Genomic DNA, 25309 nt, shown 5'->3' with positions numbered 1-25309 from the left:
TTCAATTGGTGAAACATCTGGAGAATGTGCTGTGCCAGGGCAGCAGTCGAACATTTTCTTTATCCAGAAAGGCCCGTACAGGACCTGCAACATGCGGTCGTGCATTATCCTGCTGAAATGTAGGGTTTCGCACGGATCGAATGAAGGGTAGAGCCACGGGTCGTAACACATCTGAAATGTAACGTCCACTGTCCAAAGTGCCGTCAATGCGTATAAAAGGTGACCGAGACGTGTCACCACGTGACGGGTGATACGCCTGTATGGCGATGACGAATACACGCTTCCAATGTGCGTTCACCGCGATGTCGCCAAACACGGATGCGACCATCATGATGCTGTGAACAGAACCTGGATTCATCCGAAAAAATGACGTTTTGCTATTCGTGCACCCAGGTTCGTCGTTGAGTACACCATCGCAGGCGCTCCCGTCTGTGATGCAGCGTCAAGTGTAGACGCAGCCATGGTCTCCGAGCTGATAATCCATGCTGCTGCAAACGTCGTCGAACTGTTCGTGCAGATGGTTGTTGCAACCGTCCCCATCTGTTGATTCAGCGATCGAGACGTGGCTGCCCGATCCGTTACAGCCATGCGGATAAGATTCCTGTCATCTCGACTGATAGTGATACGAGGCCGTTGGGATCCAGCACGGCGTTCCATATTACCCTCCTGAACACACCGATTTCATATTCTGCTAACAGTCACTGGATCTCGACCAACGCGGGCAACCGCAATTGCGATAAGCTACAATCCGACCTTTATCGAAGTCCGAGACGTGATAATACGCATTTCTCCTCCTTACACGAGGCATCACAACAACGTTTAACCAGGCAACGCCGGTCAATTGCTGTTTGTGTATGTCAGCACGTTGTAGGTGTCGCCACCGGCGGCAACCTTGTGCGAATGCTCTGAAAAGCTAACCATTTACATATCACAGCATCTTCTTCCTGTCGGTTAAATTTCGCGTCTGTAGCACGCCATCTTCGTGGTGTAGCAATTTTAATGGCCAGTAGTGTAGTTCGAAAGCCAACAGACCGATCGCGTAACGTGTCTCGTTTGATCATTTCATTTCAATTAAAATCTGTATATTTTACTTCGAAGTGCGAAATCGTGTCGGTACCACTATTTGAAAGGGGAATTAAGCCAATACTTCTCATGGTGAACCCGCATATCGAACAAGAGCAATTCTGCAAGGCCCACAACCTGATACCTACTGCAATACCCACAACGTGATACCTCCTGCGCCCAGCAAGAGTATTGATTTTTCAGAAGATAAATCAACCCCCAAACAGCTTATTTAGCTATTAAATGGTGAGATTTACATCTTGCCATCGCTTTTTTGGCGTGTTCTTTGAATGGCACACCTTTACTTACGCACTTTTTTTTATCATTGAGCAGTTTTAATTACCTCCACCACTTATATTTGATACTTACTGCCAGACAGAGGATGGATTACAATGCTCAGAAACCGACGAGGAAGTTAAAATGTCTTGCATATCACGTTCGTAGCATGCAGGAATCGTCGGCACCTGATACAGAGCAGCGTCTAGTGTACGCAATGTGGGTTCGGCCAGCTGTTGACATCCATGGTATAGCAGAAATGGAACGGGTTTGCTTCAGTGATGCGGCGTGGTTTTTTGTTTCGTGGATACGTGTTTAGTCAGAACATAAGAATTTGGTCTCCCGAAAATCCGCGTGTGGTTCATGAGTAGACGTTGCACTGTCACAAAATTGGAGTCTCTGTGGCGGGCCCTCTTTTCTTTGAAACTACAGAGGACAGTGTTTTTTACGTGGACATTATTTGTATATTATTTATGTTTTTATTAATTTGCTGCCATTTACAAATGACCTACCACCTTATTACTAAGATAGGTCTTACTTTCACAAAACGAAACTGTACATGTAAAAAATGTATTTCTAGTAAGGCTTAATAATATTGCAACTTTAAATATTTATAGACTTAAGAGTAATTAAGAAACGGAACTCTTAAAATTTAAGATGGATAGATACAAGATAATAGCTGTTTATGTAATAAACAATGTTTTGTAAAATCGAAATATAAATCAGTAGTAAACTTTTGGGAAGAATCAAAACAGAAGACTGGAAAGATGACATCGTACCTACATAGTTCGTTTCACTTCCCGAAGCAGCAGGACGTTGGAACTTGCCATATATCTAGTAAAACAATTCATTTCGTAAGCGAAATTTTTTGGCGTTGGGATCATCGGCATAGTCTTGTCGCCCCAACGTTCTCACAATTTAACATCTCCAGCCTCTGGGCGTACCTTCAAGGAAGGCAAAAACACTCTCAGGTGTTAGCAAAAGGCAAATGATTAAGTTTAAAATAAGGTGACCATATTACTGGGAGTCGAAGCTCAGACCAACTATATAACAGCTTACTGCAGTTGACAGTGCTCTGTAATAGTTTCACATTCTTAAAATTTACGACGAAATGAATAGCAACAGAAAACTCGCCTTCACATTTCTCGCAACGGACATTTTAGTCTGTTCACCTCTCTAGATTATGAATGATGCCAGTTTTAAAAATGAGTAATAACGTATTAGATTTTGGCTGATTACATGTGAGTTAATTAAAAACATTTATATCACATTGTTTATGACATCGTGCTTTAAATTCCGAATTGAAAATGCAGTACCGTTTGGTCATTGAGGAGTTGGTTACAGTCTACAGAAAGTGAATAGAGAACGCCAACTAGATACACACGGATGTATTAGGGCACGGATGTATTAGGGTTACCTTTAAGTAAACCCAGCTCAGTAGTGCCACCTTCATCGCAATTATTATTGAAGATCTCGAACTTGAACGCTTAAGCAGCGTGGACGCATTCCATAACACTGCACATCATTTTATTTTAGATTAGGAATACGATATTGAAATAGATAGTTTTACAATGCTAGAAAAATAAACAGTAGTATGTTGAAACGTCATATACCGATAATTTGATTTGATTTCAAAAAATCAGAACATTTAGTCGTCCCACCAAAACCCAGGGAGGACAAGGGGACCAACATTCGGAACTGTCCAGGTCAAATTGGGACGTTTGGTCTCTTTGAATAACGTTAGTTTTCATGAATTGTACCACAAACTTCAATGCACTTTCGGAATTCTCTTGACAACACCTCGGCTAGCTCTTTGGCGGTCATCGTGGTGGTCTTTTATGAGGACAGCACTGTTCGCAATTAGAACGATGACTTCGTCTTTTGTGTTTCCTTTTTCTTCGCAGATTTGGCCTTTTGACCAGCTAGGCAGTCAAAAATAAAAGGCGTTAGATCCGGGGACATCGGCGCCTAAGAAACATGACCTTTTCCGCAGGTCCATCTTGTCGGAACGTTAAGTTCACATGATATGTCATCTGATGACAACAACATGCAGTGGACCGTTATGATAGAAAAACACATCCGTCCTCGTAGCCAAAGAAACCTCTTCCAATAATGCTGGGGGCTCGTTTTCGACATAGTCTCAGTAACGGGGCCCTATACGGGGACGCTGCAACAAAACAATCCCAGTCAACTGATTGTCTGTCGCGCCACACCATACATTTAGAGAGCAGAGTTCTTGAAAATATGTCTCCACAAAGACAAGGGGGTTTTCATCGTAATACCGATGTGAGTTACGAGTGTCACTGAAACTAAACGGACCCTGTTTGCTGGTGATACAAGTATCATTATTAATCCAGTAAGAGAAACTCCAATGGAAAATGATAGAAACAATGTCTATGGAAAAGGTATTAATTGCGTTTCTGCGAATGGGTTTGCTCTGAACTTTGAAAAAACACAGTAAATACAATTTTCTGCTGCAAGGAGTACAGTTACTTCGAGAAATATAACACATAAATAGAAGTCAGTAGCCAGAGTAGAGCATACTAAGATTTGGGTGTATATATAGATGAGAATCTTAATGGGAAAATATTTTGGATCTCCTAAAGCGACTAGGTTCAGCAACTTTTGCAATCACAACAATTGTCAATTTTAACGATACAGAAATTAGAAAGGTAAGATACTTTGCATACTTGCACTCTCTGATGTCATACGGAATAATATTTTGGAGTAACTCAACACTTAGGCAAAAAGCATTCACTGATCAAAAGAAAGTGATTAGAATAATGTGCGAGGCTCATAGTATCACATCCTGTGGGCATCCTACGGTATACTGATAATTTTTACTTTTGGATCCTCCAACTGCAACTGAATGAAACACAGTTTTCGTGCCATACGAGTTTCGCCTTTATTCTCTGCAAGGCATCTACGGTAATATGACACGCAACTGAGGGAGAGAGGACTACAAAAGTTGTAGGCATCTGTTTAGAAGGTTAGGAATTCTTACAACAACCTCACACTACATTTACTAATTAATAAAATTTGTTCTCAATAACATGGACCCGTTTAAAAACAAGAGTGACATTCATGATAATTATACCAGAAGAGAGACAGACTTACACTACTCTCCATTTAACCTATCTTTGGCACGGAAAGGGGTAAAATATGCTGCTGTAAAACTTTTCGATAAATTACCATATGAAGTAAAAATAATGGTTCAAATGGCTCTGAGCACTATGAGACTCAACTTCTGAGGTCATTAGTCCCCTAGAACTTAGAACTAGTTAAACCTAACTAACCTAAGGACATCATACACATCCATGCCCGAGGCAGGATTCGAACCTGCGACCGTAGCGGTCTCGCGATTCCAGACTGCAGCTCCCAGAACCGCACGGCCACTTCGGCCGGCACCATATGAAGTAAAATGTCTGACAGACAGCAGTAATAGTTTCAAAAATAATTTGGAATCATATCTAGATGACTACTCCTACGCCATAGATTCTTTTATGGGACCAAACTGCTGAGGTCATCGGTCCCTAGTCTTACACACTACTTAATCTAACTTATGCTGAGAACAACACACACACCCATGCGCAAAGGAGGACTCGAACCTTAGGCGGGAGGGGCTCTCTAACCGCGCGGCCATTCCGCGCGGCTATACCATAGATGAATTCTTGAATAGGAATCAATAAATCTACAGGTATAACATATGCATTTTGTGCCATTTAAGAGAATGGGGTAGGCAATAAAAATTTAAGAAAATCCGTGATTCATGTGTGCATTTCTTATGCACTTGACACGTTCCACATCCTAATGGTTACCGTCAGATTGATCAATGGTACATATAACTAATTAACTAACTATACCGGCATGAATACAAGTGGCTCCGTCAGTAAAGAGTATTAATGGGCTTACTCGGTGGTTTGCAATAGCCAACGAGAAAATTCAGATCGTCTACGTTCATGTTCTTTTTTTTTTTGTTTTTGGCTTTAGGGCGCAAAACTTCTATGGTCATTAGCGCCCAATCGTTCATGTTCTTATCGAAGATATAAGAATACAGGCCAAGCATACCTAATGTCCGCCATTTTCCATCATGTGAAGAATGGAGAAATTGTGTGTGTGACTGCTGTAGGACTGCATCATGCCAACTGAATAATGTCTTCTATCTCATTTACAATCTATTGATTTGAACGTTCGGATTAAATATTGACGAGTGGGTCCTGCTCCAGTATCATGCAGTTTTGCGAAAACACAAGTAAACGCCCACGAATTTGGTACTCCGCGGTTAGAAAGTCGTCTACTGTATTCTGTACAAGTAGCAACAGCGTTTTTATGTAAGAAATAAATTAAAAAACCTCATACAAATACCTAATCGGGGTAGTAAGCATTTTTAAACACCTGCGGAATGTTTAAAACATACAGCAGAATTGGCGAACACTTGACACTCACAGTCACAGTTGGAAAATTCGGTGCTGTAAACTCAAGCACAACTTCAGAATGTGAACTTCAGAACAAAAGTGACAGTCGACAAATAAACGCATAGCAACTGGTGTACCGATACGCGAAAGAAAACGTACACCCTTAACCGACTGTTTCTCTGCAACGAATGAAAACTGAGTGCATATCACGTATATAGCTTCATTCGGATTAATTTAAACTTACCCCTCGTAAAATACAGATTGTTTCAAAATGAATATACTGGTTTTAAGGTTTTGTAGCATTTATTACGTTCAACTTACAATTATAAACAATACGTCACATAAAAGAGCAACCCTTATAGTTTCTCCTACACGTCTTCAGTGTGAGAGCACCACTAATCACACATCAAGTCGATAGGCGAATTCTTGCAGACCTTGCTCAGTGTATGTGCATGGAGTAATTTTTGCAAAAATGCTATTTCTTAAGTCAGGTAGATCAGATGGTAGCGAAAGCACATACCGTGTTCGGTTATGAACCCCCACAGATAAAAATCTCATGGCGTCAGATCCTCTGTGAATCTGGAGGTCATGCAAATCAAGCTCTGTCATCCGGCAACTTGGGGCCAGTCCAGCGGTCGGGTACAACGTCGGTTAGTCAATCGCGTACTGAGTTATGCCAGTGAACCGGCTCACCAAATTGCTGCCAAATTAAGTTCTGTTGTTCAGCTTCTTCCAATTGAGGAGAAATGCATAGTTGTAGTGCATGAAGATAAGAAACACTAGTACATCTACATCTACATCTACATCTATACTCCGCAAGCCACCCAACGGTGTGTGGCGGAGGGCACTTTACGTGCCACTGTCATTACCTCCCTTTCCTGTTCCAGTCGCGTATGGTTCGCGGGAAGAACGACTGTCTGAAAGCCTCTGTGCGCGCTCTAATCTCTCTAATTTTACATTCGTGATCTCCTCGGGAGGTATAAGTAGGGGGAAGCAATATATTCGATACCTCATCCAGAAACGCACCCTCTCGAAACCTGGCGAGCAAGCTACACCGCGAAGCAGAGCGCCTCTCTTGCAGAGTCCGCCACTTGAGTTTGTTAAACATCTGCGTAACGCTATCACGGTTACCAAATAACCCTGTGACGAAACGCGCCGCTCTTCTTTGAATCTTCTCTATCTCCTCCGTCAACCCGATCTGGTACGGATCCCACACTGATGAGCAATACTCAAGTATAGGTCGAACGAGTGTTTTGTAAGCCACCTCCTTTGTTGATGGACTACATTTTCTAAGGACTCTCCCAATGAATCTCAACCTGGTACCCGCCTTACCAACAATTAATTTTATATGATCATTCCACTTCAAATCGTTCCGAACGCATACTCCCAGATATTTTACAGAAGTAACTGCTACCAGTGTTTGTTCCGCTATCATATAATCATACAATAAAGGATCCTTCTTTCTATGTATTCGCAATACATTACATTTGTCTATGTTAAGGGTCAGTTGCCACTCCCTGCACCAAGTGCCTATCCGCTGCAGATCTTCCTGCATTTCGCTACAATTTTCTAATGCTGCAACTTCTCTGTATACTACAGCATCATCCGCGAAAAGCCGCATGGAACTTCCGACACTATCTACTAGGTCATTTATATATATTGTGAAAAGCAATGGTCCCATAACACTCCCCTGTGGCACACCAGAGGTTACTTTAACGTCTGTAGACGTCTCTCCGTTGATAACAACATGCTGCGTTCTGTTTGCTAAAAACTCTTCAATCCAGCCACACAGCTGGTCTGATATTCCGTAGGCTCTTACTTTGTTTATCAGGCGACAGTGCGGAACTGTATCGAACGCCTTCCGGAAGTCAAGAAAAATAGCATCTACCTGGGAGCCTGTAACTAATATTTTCTGGGTCTCATGAACAAATAAAGCGAGTTGGGTCTCACACGATCGCTGTTTCCGGAATCCATGTTGATTCCTACATAGTAGATTCTGAGTTTCCAAAAACGACATGATATTCGAGCAAAAAACATGTTCTAAAATTCTACAACAGATCGACGTCAGAGATATAGGTCTATAGTTTTGCGCATCTGCTCGACGACCCTTCTTGAAGACTGGGACTACCTGTGCTCTTTTCCAATCATTTGGAACCTTCCGTTCCTCTAGAGACTTGCGGTACACGGCTGTTAGAAGGGGGGCAAGTTCTTTCGCGTACTCTGTAGTACAGTTGCTTCACCGAAAAAGAAAGATCCATAAACCTTCAGCCGGGATATGTCACAAAAAAACACTGATTTTGGGTGAGTCTCGTTGCAGCTGTACCATCTCGTGGGGATTTGTATCCCCAGATGCGCATATTATACGTATTCACATTTCCGCTTAGGTGAAACGTCGATTCGTCACTGAAGACGACGCGACCCAGAAAATCTTCATCTTCAAGCAGCAACAAATCTTCTGCAAAGTTGACACGTAAACCGTATTCTGTAGACTTTAGAGCTTGTAACAACTGCAAACGATAAGACCATAGTTGTAAATGTCTCCTTAAAGGCCTCCACACACACGTCGCGACTACCCTGCCGAACTGATTTCTTGAGGCTAAGCGTGAAAGATACTCGTTCAACACGTTCTTCATTCACTCTTTGTCGCTCAACACTCTTTCCTTTGCACACTGGTATATAGAAACAAAACTGTTTGAGTTACACTTTTATTTCATGTATTATTTATAATTGTAAGTTGAACGTAAAAAATGCTACAAACTCTTAAAGCCCGTATATTGATTTTGAAACGCCCGGTATTTACTATTTCTCCTCAAGTAGATATAGCCCGCATCTCGTGGTCGTGCGGTAGCGTTCTCGCTTCCCACGCTCGGGTTCCCGGGTTCGATTCCCGGCGTGGTCAGGGATTTTCTCTGCCTCGTGATGGCTGGGTGTTGTGTGCTGTCCTTAGGTTAGTTAGGTTTAAGTAGTTCTAAGTTCTAGGGACTTATGACCACAGCAGTTGAGTCCCATAGTGCTCAGAGCCATTTGAACCATTTGAACCAAGTAGATATCACTCACCAACAAGAAAAGTGAGCAAAGTCAAGAAACGGCAATTTTTAGTTGTTGACCCCAAAAAACCACGTCTGAAGTGCCCCAACTTGCACGAAAAGCGTCGCGTCTCAACCTCTCAATTTGTCCACTTCAGGGCAGATATGTCACTTTTGCTGCAGGCTACCTCTCTGCGTCACTGCAGTGTCTCCTCAGCGATGGTGCTGGTGGGTGTCACTCGTGTAGGGCGGCGCCTTCTCAGCTGTGAAACGTTTCGCGTATAACGTAAGTCGCATGTACGTCTTAACATAATTGATTATTACAATATCAGTATTTATGCAGTGTCTGTACCTCAAATTACAATGTCCTTCATACGTGCTCGCATGTCTGAAGGAACAGAGACAGTTTTCACGATTACAGATGTTGTAAATTTACAAAATTTCGTGCGCTGCAGTGCACAAAAAAAAAAAAAAAAAAAAAAAAAAAAAAAAAAAAAAAAAAGCTTCTGCTTTAAAAGAAGTCCACATTAAATCCCTTTTCTCCACGAAAAGCATCGTTGCATTATACAGGGTTTTCGGAAATTCTCGTTACAGTCTTCTAGGACTTGTAGAGGGGGTCTGAGTAGATAATATTTTGTATAGGAACCCATGCCCGGAAACGTACCGTTTTGTGCGGCGGTTTCAATTCAGATGCGTAACATCTCGTGGTCGTGCGGCAGCGTTCTCGCTTCCCACGCCCGGGTTCCCGGGTTCGATTCCCGGCGGGGTCAGGGATTTTCTCTGCCTCGTGATGGCTGGGTGTTGTGTGATGTCCTTAGGTTAGTTAGGTTTAAGTAGTTCTAAGTTCTAGGGGACTGATGACCATAGATGTTAAGTCCCATAGTGCTCAGAGCCATTTGAACCATTTTCAGATGCGTAACTCGTCCACTTCCGTTTGAGAAATTGAATTAGGCGTGACGCAGTACAGTTGTTAAGTGTTAACACTTAAACACCTCGTGTGTACATTACTACAGAATAAAAAAGAGCCGAATACACTGCACTTACAGAGCAGTACTGATGCATTACAACGGAATCGACGTCGCGACCACCAACGTCGTTACAGACAGTGCACCTACGCAGCATGTTCTGGTCCAGGACAAGAAACGCTGAGACTTTTCTCTTTCCCTCAGCAGACGTGGACGCGTTACACACCTGAACTGACACCGTCGTAGAACGCAAAGTTCCCAAACATGAGTTAATACTCAAAATATTATGCGCTCACTCCGCTCTAAAAGTTCTAGAAGTTTGTGAGGTTAATTTCCGTCACCCTGCGTATCAGTCTTTATGCTTCTATGTTTTCGTATGTTGTGTTCCTTAAATTGCACCTAATTGACGTTTCTTATTAAATTTTATTAATCTTCGTGAATTACAATTTTGCGTTTCTATTATACAACAATTTCAACTTATTTTAATTTTTCATTTTAACGTAAGTACTAATGTTGGCTCATGGAGGTTCGAATGTCGTCTTATATAGGAGTAACTAAAAAAATAACCATTGTATTTTGTTGGATGGAACACTGGCAGACGTATTACTCGAGGGCTCGCAACAAAAACAAGACAGTAATCAGAAAATCAAGAAAAGTGAGAGCTCAAAGAATTAATAATTTTAATGAATAGTTATTTCCTGTTAGCTGCTTAAAGTTTATTGGTCTTTCGTGCTGTACGCTTATTCCGAGATTACTGCCATTTTGTAGCATAACTTGCAATCATTACATGTAGTCAATGTCAATTGAATGGTATTTTAGATGGATTATGTGCATAGGTATACTTAAGTTGTTCATAACGTATGTAAAACTTCGTCTGTGTCTATTCGCTATTTTCTTGCTGTCATTTCATGAACGTACACGGAAAATACGTACTCGTTCGTGGTATCTAAGACGCCATCTAACTGCCAACATCACGGTGGCAAAAGATTCTAATCCAGGAAGCGATGAGTTCTCACAGCGGACAACTGCGAGAGTAAACCACCCACTGCCAGCTGCTCCACTTGCAACATCGAGTGGAAAATTAACTCGACATCCACGAAAAAAAAATTGGTCCATTAAGAATAACAGATTGTGCAGTGCCATTTGTTCCAAGTTTATTTTCCAAACTAATTATATGTTTGTAAACTGGCATGCGGTGGCGGCGATGACGACAGACACGTCGACGAGGCATAGTGCTTGAGTGCTGTTGCTATATACCCGCTCTTGCAGGAAAGTGTCTAATGATGATAAAATACATGTATGGATGAAAGATCTTTGTGTACTTGCTGAAAATTAGAAAATTGTAGCGAAATGCAGGAAGATCTGCAGCGAATAGGCACTTGGTGCAGGGAGTGGCAACTGACCCTTAACCTAGACAAATGTAATGTACTGCGAATACATAGAAAGAAGGATCCTTTATTGTATGATTATATGATAGCGGAACAAACACTGGTAGCAGTTACTTCTGTAAAATATCTGGGAGTATGCGTGCGGAACGATTTGAAGTGGAATGATCATATAAAATTAATTGTTGGTAAGGCGGGTACCAGGTTGAGATTCATTGGGAGAGTCCTTAGAAAATGTAGTCTATCAACGAAGTAGGTGGCTTACAAAACACTCGTTCGACCTATACTTGAGTATTGCTCATCAGTGTGGGATCCGTACCAGATCGGGTTGACGGAGGAGATAGAGAAGATCCAAAGAAGAGCGGCGCGTTTCATCACAGGGTTATTTGGTAACCGTGATAGCGTTACGGAGATGTTTAACAAACTCAAGTGGCAGACTCTGCAAGAGAGGCGCTCTGCATCGCGGTGTAGCTTGCTCGCCAATTTTCGAGAGGGTGCGTTTCTGCATGAGGTATCGAATATATTGCTTCCCCCTACTTATACCTCCCGAGGAGACCACGAATGTAATATTTGAGAGATTAGAGCGCGCACGGAGGCTTTCAGACAGTCGTTCTTCCCGCGAACCATACGCGACTGGAACAGGAAAGGGAGGTAATGACAGTGGCACGTAAAGTGCCCTCCGGCACACACCGTTGGGTGGCTTGCGGAGTATAAATGTAGATGTAGAAAATGTAACTGTAACGTGATATTACTTTGCAGGTTGTACTAGAAAATGGGAATAATGCCGACATAAGCTTATAGCACGAAATAAAAATGACACTTTAAGCAGCTAACAGGAAACAACTATTTATTAAAATGTCATACTGTGACCTTCATTACGCTGCAGGCCGTACAATTCGGAAATTACTGACAATAATAAATAAGTACCTGAAAACAGGTCACATTCGACGAGAACAGAACTGCGTGTCCATATTACTGATGTATAGATTACAGCAGTACTTACTGGCAATGTTACGTACTTTAAATTTACAGCACACCTATACTATTCCAAGTATAAGTTTTAAGGACGTATTTATGTCGATTTATTTCAAGTTGTGGCAGTGTTCTTGACGGGGTGCGATATATCTGCTTCCTTTTCGCTAGCGACGACTTCTCAGTCGCTTTGTTATACGCGAGTGTGGTGCGGGTTGCGTGTTTGCCGGTGGCAGGTGCAGTTGTTAGCTGGGGTGCGTGTGAGCGCTGCCCTACCTGCTGCGGTGCTCCGGCGCTGCTGCTGCTGCTGCCGCTGCCGCTGTGTGGTGTTGACGCCTCGGAGGTTGGGCGGCGACTGAGCGCTCAGCGCTGCCCCAGCGGACTGCACGGTCCGCCGCTACTGTGCGGCCGCGGAGCAGGCAAACGCAACACACGCTCCGACGTACCCTCGCCGCCGCCACACAGCTGCCCACCCACCCACTCACCAACCCACACGCACAGTTTGCTTTTCCTTGAGACACTGAAAGGTCCTAACACAACTGATTATCACTAAACGCTCGTTGTCTAATGAACAACACGACACAAAAAAAAAATGGTTCAAATGACTCTGAGCACTATGGGACTTCACTTCTGAGGTCATCAGTCCCCTAGAACTTAGAACTACTTAAACCTAACTAACCTAAGGACATCACACACATCCATGCCCGAGGCAGGATTCGAACCTGCGAACGTAGCGGTCTCGCGGTTCCAGACTGTAGCGCCTAGAACCGCTCGGCCACTCCGGCCGGTTAACACGACACAATATTCCAGTATAGGAGTGAGAGTTCTTTAACTATCCAGCGATCAAATGTGAAAATTGCAGCCAGCCGATGTAGCCAAGCGGTTAAAGGCGCTACAGTCTGGAACCGCGTGGCCGCTACGGTCGCAGGTTCGAATCCTGCCTCGGGCATGGATGTGTGTGATGTCCTTAGGTTAGTTAGGTTTAAGTAGTTCTAAGTTCTAGGGGACTGATGACCTTAGAAGTTAAGTCCCATAGTGCTCAGAGCCATTTGAACCATTTTTTGGAAAATTACAGTTATGTTAGTGGTGGGTGTTGTGTTGGCAGAAGAGCCAACACCGTCTTACTAGTGGAGGCCGACATGCACGCATTTTAGCTCACGCAGGCTGGCGTAAGGAGGAAAGAACTACACTGACGTGAGGTCTGGAACACGACAAGGAATTAGAATTCAGAAAGCGGACGTAATTAGTTTGATGTTGTTGTTGTTGTGGTCTTCAGTCCTGAGACTCATTTGATGCAGCTCTCGATGCTACTCTATCCTGTGCAAGCTTCTTCATCTCCCAGTACCTACTGCAATCTACATCCTTCTGAATCTGCTTAGTGTATTCATCTCTTGGTCTCCCTCTACGATTTTTACCCTCACGCTGTCCTCCAACGCTAAATTTGTGATTTCTTGATGCCTCAGAACATGTCCTACCAACCGATCCCTTCTTCTAGTCAAGTAGTGCCACAAACTTCTCTTCTCCCCAATCCTATTCAATACCTCCTCATTAGTTATATGATCTACCCATCTAATCTTCAGCATTCTTCTGTAACACCACATTTCGAAAGCTTCTATTCTCTTCTTGTCCAAACTAGTTATCGTCCATGTTTCACTTCCATACATGGCTACACTCCATCCAAATACTTTCAGAAACGACTTCCTGACACTTGAATATATACTCGATGTTAACAAGTTTCTCTTCTTCAGAAACTCTTTCCTTGCCATTGCCAGTCTACATTTGATACCCTCTCTACTTCGCCCGTCATCAGTTATTTTGCTCCCCAAATAGCAAAACTCCTTTACTACTTTAAGTGTCTCATTTTCTAATCTAATTCCCTCAGTATCACCCGACGTAATTCGACTACATTCCATTATCCTTGTTTTGCTTTTGTTGATGTTCATCTTACATCCTCCTTTCAAGACACTGTCCATTCCGTTCAACTGCTCTTCCAAGTCATTTGCTATCTCTGACAGAATTACAATGTCATCGGCGAGTCTTAAAGTTTTTATTTCTTCCCCATGGATTTTAATTCCTACTCCGTATTGTTCTTTTGTTTCCTTTACTGCTTCCTATACAGATTGAACAACATCGGGGAGAAGCTACAACCCTGTCACACTCCCTTCCCAACCACTGCTTCCCTTTCATGCCCCTCGACTCTTATAACTGCCATCTGCTTTCTGTACAAATTGTTAATAGCTTTTCGCTCCCTGTATTTTACCCCTTCCACCCTCAGAATTTGAAAGAGAGTATTCCAGTCAACGTTGTCAAAAGCTTTCTCTAAGTCTACAAATGCTAGAAACGTAGGTTTGCCTTTCGTTAATCTAGCTTCTAAGATAAGTCGTAGGGTCAGTATTGCCTCACGTGTTCCAATATTTCTACGGAATCCAAACTGATCTTCCCCGAGGTCGGCTTCTACTAGTTTTTCCATTCGTCGGTAAAGAATTCGTGTTAGTATTTTGCAGCCGTGATTTCAATTTATTAATGATGAACGTCGCTCTTGACGGTACATGAGTCATAATATTATGTGTTCAGATATAGTAATTACAGTAACTGAATATGGCGCCTTGCTAGGTCGTAGCAAATGACGTAGCTGAAGGCTGTTCTAAACTGTCGTCTCTGCCAATGAGAGCGTATGTAGACAGCGAACCGTCGCTAGCAAAGTCGGCAGTACAACTGGGGCGAGTGCTAGAGAGTCTCTACACTAGACCTGCCGTGTGGCAGCGCTCGGTCTGCAATCACTGATAGTGGCGACACGCGGGTCCGACGTATACTAACGGCCCGCGGCCGATTTAAAGGCTACCACCTAGCAAGTGTGGCGTCTGGCGGTGACACCACAGTGGGCGTGACAAGATGTCCTGTGAAACAGAATAGTTCGTAATCAAACTCATGATGGAAATACATCTACATCTGCATGGATACTCTGCAAATCACATTTAAGTGCCTGGCAGAGGATTCATCGAACCACCTTCACAATTCTCTCTTTCCGTACCAGTTCTGATTTCCCTTATTTTATCTTGGTGATCGTTCCTCCCCATGTAAGTCGGTGTCAACAAAATATTTCCGCATTCGGAGGAGAAAGTTGGTGATTGAAATTTCGTGAGAAGATTCCTTCGCAACGAAAAGCGCCTTTCTTTTAATGATTTCCATTGCAAATCTTGTATCATTTCTGTGACACTCTCTCCCATATTACGCGATAATACAAGTCGTGCTGCCTTTCTTTGAGCTTTTTCGATGTACACCGTCAGTCCTATCTGGTAAGGATCCCACACTGCGCAGCAGTATTCTAAAAGAGGACGGACAAGCGTAGCGTAGGCAGTCTCCTTAGTAGGTCTGTTTCTAAGTGTCCTGCCAATAAAACATCTTTGGTTTGCCTTCCCCACAACATTTTCTATGTGTTCCTTGCAATTTAAGTTCTTCGTAATTGTAATACCTAGGTATTTAGTTGAATTTACGGCTTTTAGATTAGACTGATTTATCGTGCAACCGAAGTTTAACGAGTTACTTTTAGTACTCATGTGGATGACCTTTAAGGTCAACTGCCACTTTTCGCACCATTCCGATATTTCTTCTAAATCGTTTTGCAGTTTGTTTTGAACTTATGATGAGTTTATTAGTCGTTAAATGACAGCGTCATCTGCAAACAACCGAAGACGGCTGCTCAGATTGTCTCCCAAATCGTTTACACAGATAAGGAACAGCAAAGGGCCTGTAACACTACCTTGGGGAATGCCAGAAATCACTTCTGTTTTATTCGATGAATTTCCGTCAATTACTACGAACTGTGACCTCTCTGACTGGAAATCACAGATCCAGTCACATAACTGAGACGATATTCCATAAGCACGCAATTTTACTACGAGCCGCTCGTGTGGTACAGTGTCAAAAGGAAATACAGGGTTATCAAAGAGAATCATCCGATTTGGCACATCTATATTTCTGAAACTGTTAAACATATACAGGATGTTTCAAAATTCGTATAAATTAATTCATAGTAGCTACAGAGGTGATTGTAGTGTCAACTTGTAGGGAAATACATCAAGTTTTGTTCCGTGCAGTTCGCTAGGGCGGAATCGCACCGTAAGGAGCGGTAGCTGCAGTTGCGTTAAAGACGGCTGCCTTCACTGGACCCGAGCGTGCTAGCTGTGGGGGTTGGGTTGATTTAAATAATTATGAAAAATCCGCCTCGATTGCACAAATTACCTGGTGTTTACCTAAGTTTCAGCGTGGCAAGAATTTACGCCGCCACTGAACAAGTTACACCTGCAATGCTGCAGCGAGTTTGGGAGAAATTGACTTCCGATTGGATGTGTTCAGGATAACCAACGGAAGCCACATACAACATCTTTAGTTTAAGGTATGAAAACTTTGTGTGTTTACCTACAAAATAACACTAAAGCCAACTCTACACTTTCTTTCAGTGAATGTATATGAATTTTTAAATTTGTGAAGTCCTTTTTGAAACACCCTGTACAATGAATTTTGTTTTTTGATGAATGGGAAACTCAAAGTTTTTTTCATACCTTTTCATAGGTGTTCAAATATGCCCCCTTTGAGATGCACGGTATATGTCAATGCGGTATTCAGATTGTTCCCACACCGCAGAGAGCATGTCTTGAATTACAGCTTCCACAGCTGTGGAAGTCCCTCTCATGTTGTACTACATGAGGTTGTTCCGTACCCCACATTCTCACATTCTGACGGTTCACCTTTCCACTTACATGGAATGTTGCCTCGTCACTAAACACTTAGCGTGGAAGAAAATTGTCATCCTCCGTCTTGCCAAGAACGAAATTACAGAATTCCATACGTCGTTGTTTATCACCTTCGCGAATAGCTTGCAGCAGCTGAATTTTGTACGGTTTCGTGTGTAAACGTCGACGCAACACACGCCAGACGACATCGGGGGCATTTTGAGCTGTTAAGCTGCACGGCGAACGGATTTTTGCGGACTCCTTTTGAAACTATGGCGGATGCTTTCGATGTGTCTGCGTCAGAAACTCAGGGATGGGCTGGCGATTGGCCTTTACCCAAACAGCCTGTTTCTCGGAGGCGGGGCTCTGAGCACTATGGGACTTAACAGCTATGGTCATCAGTCCCCTAGAACTTAGAACTACTTAAACCTAACTAACCTAAGGACAGCACACAACACCCAGCCATCACGAGGCAGAGAAAATCCCTGACCCCGCCGGGAATCGAACCCGGGGACCCGGGCGTGGGAGGCGAGAACGCTGCCGCACGACCACGAGATGCGGGCTCTGTTTCTCGGAATTGTTCACGCCAACGTCTAATGCTCTGAGTTGCAGAAATTTCCACACCATACCTAGTATTGTCCGGCCCGATTGCGTACTCGGTCAGAATGTTAGCTACCCGGTGTAATTAAAAAAAAAAAAAATGAGTCATCGGATCAACAAAGAACCTGAACGGGTGTCATCGAACAAATTCAACGAATAATATAGAACAAAATGAGATCTAAAAAAAAAAAAAAAGCTGAGTGGTCAGCGTGACGGATTGCCATCCTGCGGGCCTGGGTTCGATTTCCGGCTGGGTCGGGGGTTTTCTCCGCTCAGAGACTGGGTGTTGTGTTGTCTTCATCATCATTTAATCCCCATCCGGCGCGCAGGTCCCCCAATGTGGCATCGAATGTAATCAGACCTGCACCAAGGCGGCAGGCCTACCCCGTAAGGGGCCTCCCGGCCAATGACGCAAAACGGTCATTTCCATTTTTACCTAGTGCAAAAAATCACGATGAACGGTCAGTTAATAACCGTTATTACTGACCCGCACTTCGCAAAACGTAGAACACAAAACGCTTCCTGTTGTCCCGACTCAATTTTTACTATAACTGAAGAGGGCACACAGTGCTGCTACCTAGCGGGAACCATGAAAAACTCGAGAGTTTCCTCTTTCCAACACTACGTTCTTCACGCATGTACCTCAAATAACATAATAGTTACGATTTTTTAAAATGTGATGATTGATACATGCTGTATATTAATTTCGCTCGTGATATTCAATGTAAAAAAAAGTATCAATAATTCTGTAGTCAAAAGATATGAAAATAAATTTAGTAACTGATAACCTTATTTACCTATTGTAATCCAAAAGTCCGCAGCTCGTGGCCGTGCGGTAGCGTTCTCGCTTCCCGCGCCCGGGTTCCCGGGTTCGATTCCCGCCGGGGTCAGGGATTTTCTCTGCCTCGTGATGACTGGGTGTTGTTTGATGTCCTTAGATTAGTTAGGTTTAAGTAGTTCTAAGTTCTAGGGGACTGGTGACCATAGATGTTAAGTCCCGTAGTGCTCAGAGCCCTTTGAACCATTTTTTTCTTAACGACAACGACAAAAACGTTAGAAACTGGCGCAACTGCTTATAATGACCTCTAGTGAACATTCCTCACGTGATTCTAAAATCGGTTACTAGACTTAAGTACTTTAAAAAAAATCATTTGTTCCTAGATTCACTATCCTCCAGGTACAACGCTCTTTGTTCCTGTTTTGTAAACAAAGACTGTGTATGATGATTTGATTGTGTGTGACATTCTATATAATGGAGGAGGCACGAGACCTGTAAGCAGACAGACAAAAATACCATTTCTAACATTAGCATTTAAAAACACTCCAAAAGGTACTTGAAACTTTCAGCTCAGGACAGGAGCATCTGGAGGAACTATGGCTCAAGTTTTAAAGAATAGTTGACCATGTACTGCGTAGATATGTGCCCAGAAGAGCACTTCATAACGTGAGGAACCCTTCGTAGTTTCAGGCAGTGTAAAAAAAAAAAAGAAACTTCTAAAGAAACTGAATCTACTGTATAGAAAATGTGCAACAAAGCGTAGGGCAATAGATAGAGAGATGCCGAATGAAACGTGTTTGGCTGTCAAGAGAGGAATGCGTGAAACCTTCAGTGTCTACCATAGTAGAATATCGATAGATGATAGTAAAAAAAACCCAGAGAAATTCTGGTTGTATGTAGAGGCCAATAGTGACACCAAAGATAATGCCTAGGCACTCGCGAATGAAACAGGAACTGAAATTGAGTGTAACAAAGCAAAAGCTGAAATAATCATCGTGGGCTTGAAGCTCTTCTCTTCCGTGTTTGCTTTAACAATATGTATGTTTTTGGATAGGGTCCGCCTTTAGCAAAACCAAAATGTGTTTTGCTAAAGGCGGACCCTATCCAAAAACATACAAAAGCTGAAATGCTTAACTCTGTTTCCAAATGTTCTTTTACAAAGGAAAACCCAGGAGAATTGGTCCAATTATATCCTCGTACCACTGAAAAGATAAGTGAAGTAAATGCACTAGTGTCCAAAATGAAAGCCACAAACCGAAATTTTTCAAGGCTGCGTTTATTTTACCACAAAACAGCATGAACAGGTATGAATAAAGTAGAAACAATGTAAAAACTACAGAACGCAAACAACTGCAATGTGCTTAGCGGTAGACAAAAGTTTTCTTGGTTTACTCCAACTTGATGGATTTTCACACACGTACCGACGACTAGTTAATTTGCTCAGTATGGGGTGTGACAGCCTCTGGCAGCAACGTAGACCTCACAACGGCGGGACATGCCGTGAATGATGTAATCAGTCTCATGTCGAGACACTAACGCCCATTCTTACTCCAGAACTGTTCGCAGACTTGGAAAATGGTTGGTGGATGCTGACATGATGCAAGCCGTCATGCTAGTGCATCCAACACATGCTCTATGGGACTGAAATAGGAAGAGCGAGCAGTCCACGCCATGCGTGCAATATCTTATGTTTCCAAGAAAACATTGACCACTCGTGCTCTATGATGTCGAGCGTTATCGTCCATCAATACGACGTCTGGGCCCACAGGACCTCGCAAGAGCCGCAAATGAGGTCTCATAATCTCGTCACGATAGCTGACAGCCGTTGTTGTTGTTGTTGTGGTCTTCAGTCCTGAGACTGGTTTGATGCAGCTCTCCATGCTACTCTATCCTGTGCAAGCTTCTTCATCTCCCAGTACCTACTGCAACCTACATCCTTCTGACACTGCTTAGTGTATTCATCTCTTGGTCTCCCCCTACGATTTTTACCCTCCACGCTGCCCTCCAAAACTAAATTTGCGATCCCTTGATGCCTCAGAACATGTCCTACTAACCGGTCCCTTATTTTTGTCAAGTTGTGCCACATACTCCTCTTCTCCCCTATTATATTCAATACTTCCTCATTAGTTATGTGATCTGCCCATCTAATCTTCAGCATTCTTCTGTAGCACCACATTTCGAAAGCTTCTATTCTCTTCTTGTCCAAATTATTTACCGTCCATGTTTCACTTCCATACATGGCTACACTCCAAACAAATACTTTCAGAAATGACTTCCTGACACTTAAATCTAAACTCGATGTTAACAAATTTCTCTTCTTCAGAAACGCTTTCCTTGCCATTGCCAGTCTACATTTTATATCCTCTCTACTTCGACCATCATCAGTTATTTTGCTTCCCAAATAGCAAAACTCCTTTACTACTTTAAGTGTCTCATTTCCTAATCTAATACCCTCAACATCACCCGACTTAATTCGACTACATTCCATTATTCTCGTTTTGCTTTTGTTGATGTTCATCTTATATCCTTCCTTCAAGACACCATCCATTCCGTTCAACTGCTCTTCCAAGTCCTTTGCTCTGTCTGACAGAATTACAATGTCATCGGCGAACCTCAAAGTTTTTATTTCTTCTCCATGGATTTTAATACCTACTCCGAATTTTTCTTTTGTTTCCTTTACTGCTTGCTCAATATACAGATTGAATAACATCGGGGAGAGGCTACAACCCTGTCTTACACCCTTCCCAACCACTGCTTCCCTATCATGTCCCTCGACTCTTATAACTGCCATCTGGTTTCTGTACAAATGGTAAATAGCCTTTCGCTCCCCGTATTTTACCCCTGCCACCTTCAGAATTTGAAAGAGAGTATTCCAGTCATCATTGTCGAAAGATTTCTCTAAGTCTACAAATGCTAGAAACGTAGGTTTTCCCTTCCTTAATCTAGCGTCTATGATGAGTCGTAGAGTCAGTATTGCCTCACGTGTTCCAACATTTCTACGGAATCCAAACTGATCTTCCCCGAGGTCGGCTTCTACTAGTTTTTCCATTCTTCTGTAGAGAATTCGCGTTAGTATTTTGCAGCTGTGACTTATTAAACTGATAGTTCGGTAATTTTCACATCTGCCAACACCTGCTTTCTTTGGGATTGGAATTATTATATTCTTCTTGAAGTCTGAGGGTATTTCGCCTGTTTCATACATCTTGCTCACCAAATGGTAGAGTTTTGTCAGGACTGGCTCTCCCAAGGCCGTCAGTAGTTCCAATGGAATGTTGTCTACTCCGGGGGCCTTGTTTCGACTCAGGTCTTTCACTGCTCTGTCAAACTCTTCACGAAGTATCATATCTCCCATTACCCCCAATCCATATTCACCTACTACGTTTCCTTCTCTTCCTTTCCCTACTATCGAATTCCAGTCACCCATGACTATTAAAATTTCGTCTCCCTTCACCATCTGAATAATTTCTTTTATTTCATCATACATTTCTTCAATTTCTTCGTCATCTGCAGAGCTAGTTGGCATATAAACTTGTACTACTGTAGTAGGTGTGGGCTTCGTATCTATCTTGGCCACAATAATGCGTTCACTATGCTGTTTATAGTAGCTTACCCGCATTCCTATTTTCCTATTCATTATTAAACCTACTCCTGCATTACCCCTATTTGACTTTGTGTTTATAACCCTGTAGTCACCTGACCAGAAGTCTTGTTCCTCCTGCCACCGAACTTCACTAATTCCCACTATATCTAACTTTAACCTATCCATTTCCCTTTTTAAATTTTCTAACCTACCTGCCCGATTAAGGGATCTGACATTCCACGCTCCGATCCGTAGAACGCCAGTTTTCTTTCTCCTGATAACGACATCCTCTTGAGTAGTCCCCGCCCGGAGATCCGAATGGGGGACTATTTTACCTCCGGAATATATTACCCAAGAGAACGCCATCATCATTTAATCATACAGTAAAGCTGCATGCCCTCGGGAAAAATTACGGCCGTAGCTTCCCCTTGCTTTCAGCCGTTCGCAGTACCAGCCCAGCAACGCCGTTTTGGTTATTGTTACAAGGCCAGATCAGTCAATCATCCAGACTGTTGCCCTTGCAACTACTGAAAAGGCTGCTGCCCCTCTTCAGGAACCACACGTTTGTCTGGCCTCTCAGCAGATACCCCTCCGTTGTGGTTGTTCCTACGGTACGGCTATCTGTATCGCTGAGGCACGCAAAGCTCCCCACCAACGGCAAGGTCCACGGTTCATGGGGGGGTGACAGCCGTTGCACCTCGCCTATTCACCCGTACAGTTTCATGACTAGGGGCTCGAGTGGTATACACAATCCCTGCCCACACCATTAGGGATTTTAATCGATCTCGGTCTCTTTCCACAATGTCTGTGTCCCGAAATCGAGTTCCACGTTCCCTCTAGATGCGATTCCACCTAGAATCACTCTCCACACTGAAGCGGGACACATCTGTGAAAATAAATTGGCCCACTGTTAGACCATCGAGATGGCATGTTGTTGACTCCACCCTAGACGGTCCCTTCTGTGAAGACGCGTCAGAGGCAGACACACGGCATGTCTCCGACAATAAAGGCTACTCTGCTGAAGCCCTCTGCACACAGTTTGCCTCAATACAACATGTCCAGTGGTTGACAGCTGACGAGCAGAACTGAGGCGGTACCGTCGTGCGCTTACAGCCAAATAACCGTCCTCTCTTCTGAAACCACACCTGCCCTGGTATTCGCGATACAGTTTCGATCTCAATCAACTGTCACCACATCCGCGAAGTAACAGAACGATTCACATTAAGCCATCGGACCAAATCAGTTTGCTACTGTCCTGCTTCCTTTCTTACCATGGCCCTCCACCGCAGCCCGCATCTCTTGGTCGTGCGGTAGCGTTCTCGCTTCCCACGCCCGGGTTCCCGGGTTCGATTCCCGGCGGGGTTAGGGATTTTCTCTGCCTCGTGATGGCTTGGTGTTGTGTGCTGTCCTTAGGTTAGTTAGGTTTAAGTAGTTCTAAGTTCTAGGGGACTGATGACCATAGCAGTTAAGTCCCATAGTGCTCAGAGCCATTTTGAACCTCCATCGCAAAGAGTCTGGTAGGCATTTTCTCTGCACCGTCTGTAGCTTTGTACACAGCGATTCTGGATGTGGGGCCACCAAGCAAACACTACGTCGTTTCATAGGTGCCCTGACAACATCGTTGGCATGATTGTCTGTTGACCAGAATGCCATCTTTCGTGCAGAATACGGTCGTAACGACATCTGGCTGACAGTGTGTATGATTATATCGTGAATCAGACACAGGGCGGGGAAACAGCAGTGTGTTGCTTTAGTTTTGGTCACCAGTATATTTCGTTCAGTGGTGTCGAGAAACAGGTGAAGTCTTTAAAACTGAACAATGCTCCAGGGCCCAATGGAACTCCTGTCAGATGCTATACTGATTTTGAGGCTTACTTAGCCCCTCTTCTAAGTGTAAATAATTGTACGTTCCTGGAACAAAAAACTGTGCCCAGTAGTTGCAAGAAAGCACACTTCATTTCATAGGTGCCCTGACAACATCGTTGGCATGATCGTTGACCAGAATGCCATTTTTCGTGCAGAATACGGTCGCAAGGACATCTGGCTGACAGTGTGTATGATTATATCGTGAATCAGACACAGGGCGGGGAAACAGCAGTGTGTTGCTTTAGTTTTGGTCACCAGTATATTTGTTTAAGTGGTGTCGAGAAACAGGTGAAGTCTTTAAAACTGAACAATGCTCCAGGGCCCAATGGAACTCCTGTCAGATGCTATACTGATTTTGAGGCTTAGTTAGCCCCTCTTCTAAGTGTAAATAATTGTACGTTCCTGGAACAAAAAACTGTGCCCAGTAGTTGCAAGAAAGCACACTTCATTTCATAGGTGCCCTGACAACATCGTTGGCATGATCGTTGACCAGAATGCCATTTTTCGTGCATAATACGGTCGTAAGGACATCTGGCTGACAGTGTGTATGATTATATCGTGAATCAGACACAGGGCGGGGAAACAGCAGTGTGTTGCTTTAGTTTTGGTCACCAGTATATTTGTTTAAGTGGTGTCGAGAAACAGGTGAAGTCTTTAAAACTGAACAATGCTCCAGGGCCCAATGGAACTCCTGTCAGATGCTATACTGATTTTGAGGCTTAGTTAGCCCCTCTTCTAAGTGTAAATAATTGTACGTTCCTGGAACAAAAAACTGTGCCCAGTAGTTGCAAGAAAGCACAATTCCCATCCGTCTACGAGAAGGGCAGTAGAAGTGATCCACAGAGCTGCCGAGTAATACCATTGATATCGATTTGTTGTGGGATCTTAGAACATATTCTGAGCTCAAACGCAATGAGGTATATTTAGCAGAATAACGTCCTCCATGACTACTAGAACTGGGTTCCGAAAACAACAGTCATCCGAAACCCAACTCGGACTTTTCTCACATGACACATTGAAAGCTTTGGATCAACGCAGTCAGTTCTCGATTTCCAAAAAGCGTTTGATTCAGTACCTCACCGATGCTTATTATCAGAAGTACAGTTACATGGGGTACCAAGAGAAAATTTGTGACTGCATTAAGATTTTTTCAATTTCGCTTCTAGTCAGCCCTGTAATAGGAAGTTTAATACGTTTTCATATTTCACCCTGCAATGGTGGCACTGAATTTTATGTGTAATGCAGTCTGTTTCTGGAATTCCAAAAATTACTTCGAAAAAGTAACGTTTCTCCAAATGTGACAATCTGTTCCAAGCTACAACGTGGTCATTTACTTACGAACAAAATATTGGATTCTAACTGAAACGTGTTTCCATCGAGAAAATCTTGTTGGTGTTACACATAACGTAAGAGCTCGAAAGGGGGAAAATGTTTCATTGCTACTAAACCATAGTAAATTCTAGTACTCCAAATTTAATTCAAAAGAAAAAGTAATTGATAGGTTATGAATTACACTGGTATCCAAAATAAGAGCAACAAACCGAAATTTTGCAAGGTTGCTTTTATTTTGCCACAAACAGTATAAACAGGTCATAGTAAAATAGAAACAACATAAAAAAAAATCAGGACGTAAACAACAGCGACATGCATG

At 43.1% G+C, this 25309-nt stretch overlaps 1 protein-coding gene across 1 annotated transcript in view; it reads right to left on the bottom strand.

Moving 5' to 3' along the window:
* Window positions 1-12485, bottom strand: part of LOC126109899 (sclerostin domain-containing protein 1-like) — a 519785-nt gene extending 507300 nt beyond the window's left edge. Inside the window, exon 1 of the mRNA XM_049914988.1 lies at window positions 12378-12485. The gene's annotated coding sequence lies outside the window, so the exon portion shown is untranslated. The remainder of the gene's footprint in view (window positions 1-12377) is intronic.
* Between the last annotated feature and the right edge of the window lie 12824 nt (window positions 12486-25309).

Source organism: Schistocerca cancellata, chromosome 12 (assembly GCF_023864275.1).
Source record: "Schistocerca cancellata isolate TAMUIC-IGC-003103 chromosome 12, iqSchCanc2.1, whole genome shotgun sequence".
Lineage (NCBI taxonomy): Eukaryota > Metazoa > Arthropoda > Insecta > Orthoptera > Acrididae > Schistocerca > Schistocerca cancellata.
This window is presented reverse-complemented; position numbering and strand designations above follow the sequence as displayed.